This window comes from Melanaphis sacchari, unplaced genomic scaffold (genome assembly GCF_002803265.2).
Source record: "Melanaphis sacchari strain LSU unplaced genomic scaffold, SCAv2.0 Contig44_pilon_pilon, whole genome shotgun sequence".
Lineage (NCBI taxonomy): Eukaryota > Metazoa > Arthropoda > Insecta > Hemiptera > Aphididae > Melanaphis > Melanaphis sacchari.
In genome coordinates this window covers 3,684,532-3,688,062 of record NW_020271295.1, presented here as the reverse complement: position 1 = coordinate 3,688,062, position 3,531 = coordinate 3,684,532, and the positions used below count along the sequence as shown (strand labels likewise).

Genomic DNA, 3,531 nt, shown 5'->3' with positions numbered 1-3,531 from the left:
AGTATTATTTTTGATATTTTTGTATAGATGAGAAATGACTTACATATTTGTGTAGTTAAGGTTGAAACATGCTATCTGAATTATTTCAATCTTCATTACTTCATTATATGAAACCAATCATTTATTTGTTATAGGTGCGTCGATACCTAGGTACCTACTAAAAAAAAATCATCATTCAAGAATTAGATAGGTACTAAAAATTAACGACTAGATAAACCCACACCTATTGTATTTGCTATTTAATTATAGGTATTAAGTGAAATGACATATTATAAGACTTAAAGGTAAGAAAATTATCTGTGTTCTCTCGACGAGTTTTTTACGATGCTTTAATTTTTAAGGAGAAATGATATTCTGCGCCAATGTTATTACTTGTAATTTGCGCCAAAATATAAAAATATAACAGTATTTTTGCGCTACACTTTCGACTAATATAATTGTAGTTGGAATTTACCAGCAGATAAATTTACTGATATCGCATAGGATATACATACAATCAGTGGCGTATTTTCAATTTTCTTGTGGGGAGGGGGGTCTTAATATTAAATACAGGTTTATAACATTATAATAAAATACATACGAGTTATGATTTAATAATGATATTATTTAAATTATATTATATTTCACTATTATTATGAAAATAAATGTCAATTAATAGTTTTAATAGTTTTTATAGTAAAAAAGGTAAACGTCTTTTTTTTTCGCCAGTTCTTCAATAACTTCTTCAGGCTTTATTGAGTAGTTTTTATTTATTGATAGCATAGCTAAACCGTTCAATCGTCCCTATAAATAAAAAAATAAACAGAGTAATTTATTTATTGTAAGTTACAAGAATATTTTTTAAGCTTATAATAATAATTTACCTCTGACATAGAATTCCTTAGACATGTTTTTATTCTTTTTAAGTTTGAAAATGTTCTTTCATTTGTTGCAGAAGAAACAGGAAGCGTGACTAAAATTTGGAGAAGTTTAAATATATTCGGATAAATTGACTGGTTACACATAGTCATAGCCTCTAAAGCATTATTTGGTTTCTCCGTTGCTTGCATGAGTTTTCTCTGCCATAATTTATACTCTGATTCAATAATTTCATTTTGAGTTCCATCATTCTGTAAATCTTCAATATATTTATTTGAAAGAGTTATAATATCTTCAATGGGACCATTTTCCCTAAATAGAGAATCGAAACCTGATAAAATCGATCGATGAACAGTGAACCTTTCTTCTAACTCTGTTATAAATTTGTCAAGATAAGGAATTAAAATTGATGCTCGATAATATTGTTCCGGAGTATTTAATGGTATATTGCTTCTATTAGTTTGTTTTTTTGTTAATCTCGGAATTTTAATTTCAATATCGAATTTTTCGGCTACTACTTTTACTTTTTCAAATATTTTTTTAAAAACATCATCGGCGTGTGTTCGAAGTTCTTGTAATTCTTTTTTTGTATCATTTGCTAACTGTACAGCCAATTTAAGATCGATATTTGATTTTTGTAGGAACTTTGAAAGTGGTAAACCTATATTAAAACCTTTGTTTAATACGAATAATGATATCACAAACTCTATATCTAAAATAGAACTTCTAAGACGTCTTGCTTTATTCGAAGTATCATTATCGTCCCATTCCGAAATTGTATCCAATGCTTCAATGACATATTCATAAAGTTCCATAAAATCGTTTATTGCGTGAAATCGTTCTATCCATCTAGTTTCGCAGCTTCTTTTCAATGATTTTTTAGTGGACGTTTCTGATGAATTTTCAATATGAAATCGAAGAATTGATTTTCTTTTCGGAAAAATAAAAAAATCGCGAACTTTCCCTAAAGTTGCTAAACAATCTCTTATTTGTGTCACGCTACATGATTTAGATACTACCAGGTTTAACACATGTGCTGAGTAGTGTACATAAATTGCTAATGGGTGTGTGTCTTTAATATGTGCTTGAACGCCATTAAATTTACCTGACATAGAGGCCGCCCCATCATACCCCTGTCCATGTAAATATGTCGTATCTATGCCAATATGTTGCAGATTATCAATTATTAATTTTGCCAATCCCTTTCCTGTCATGTCATCAGCAGGAACGAATTGCAAAAAATCTTCATGAAGTTCAAGGGTGTTTAATTCGACATATCTGACACACAAAGATACCTGTTCTATACCCGACACATCAGCCGTTTCGTCAGCGAGAACAGAAAAACATTTTGCTTCATTTACTCTTGAAACTATTTTGTTTAATAATACTTTATTACAGGAATCGATTATTTCATTTTGACTAGTAGAACTTGTATACTTAATGGTACCAGAACTTTCAAGATATGATTTCATATCACCATCACCTTGGGCCCTATATCGAAGAATTGCCCTAAAATTACCGTCATTATTTTGTTTGTCATCTGAGAATGTTTTGAAAATGTTCCCAGAGACCCGGGAACCCCCCCCCCCCGTAAATACGCCACTGCATACAATACAATAATACGTACCGACGCGTATCCAATAACTCCAACATAACTTTTATATTAATTTTTATATATTTTATTACAAAAAGAAAATTTAATTATTTAATATACATGGAGTTTGTTTTATTTATAATTATTTTAATATTAATGGCGTTAATTACAATTTTAGTAGGTATACGATGGTATACAGATTACATAATGCATTTTTATTTAGTTTTATTTGGTGCAAATTACCAAAATAAATTTTTAGATATGGTGCAAATCCATATTATTATTTTTTTTATTTTTGGGGTTGTTTTTGGCACAAATTACATACGCCTTTTTATAAGTGTAATATAAGTATTTTTAAATACCCATCGATATTTTGCATACCTACTATAAAAAATCACTTGCTCACTTAGAAATTAAAATACCGTAAAAACCGACGAGAGAACACGGATAATAATGTTCTTACCATTGATTATGATTATAGGTTAACTATTGAACATTTGAACGTAAATTTTGGTACCTATCTATATTACCTATACGTTACCTATTAAACAGAGTAAACACATGAGGGTACAACATTATCAAGTACCGACTATCGACTATCAGTCTGCAAATCTGCCATAGCCAACTGCCGACTATGAGACTGTGACCTAAGTATTATTTGTGGACTTAATCTGAGCTTGTAGAAAGACAGCTTATATATTGCTACGTGCTTTAATATTCCAAAACAATATAACAAGATACCGCAACATAACTTATAAGTAGGTAACACACTCCAGAATATAACAAAGAAAAGTAAAATACAATAATATTACCTTTATATAATTATGGGTAGGCTAGGGACGTATTTAAGGGGGGGCCGTGCCCCCCCACCCATTCACCGTATTTTATACTTTTTTTATTATTGAGAATATTAGTCTCTTGGAAAACTGGAAGCTCGCAAGCCTTTTTTATTTTATGACCTTTTTTTCTTTGCTTTCTTCGCCTTTGGCCTGCTTGACTTTTTTCTTATTGGTAGCCTATATTTTGTAAAATTTTAGACAGTGTGTGTCCCCTCTCCCTAAAAACAATTCTAGATACAT

The 3,531-nt window shown here is 30.2% G+C and overlaps 1 pseudogene; it reads right to left on the bottom strand.

The window, feature by feature from the left end:
- Positions 1 to 670: 670 nt before the first annotated feature.
- Positions 671 to 2,330, bottom strand: LOC112598061 (annotated as a pseudogene).
- Between the last annotated feature and the right edge of the window lie 1,201 nt (positions 2,331 to 3,531).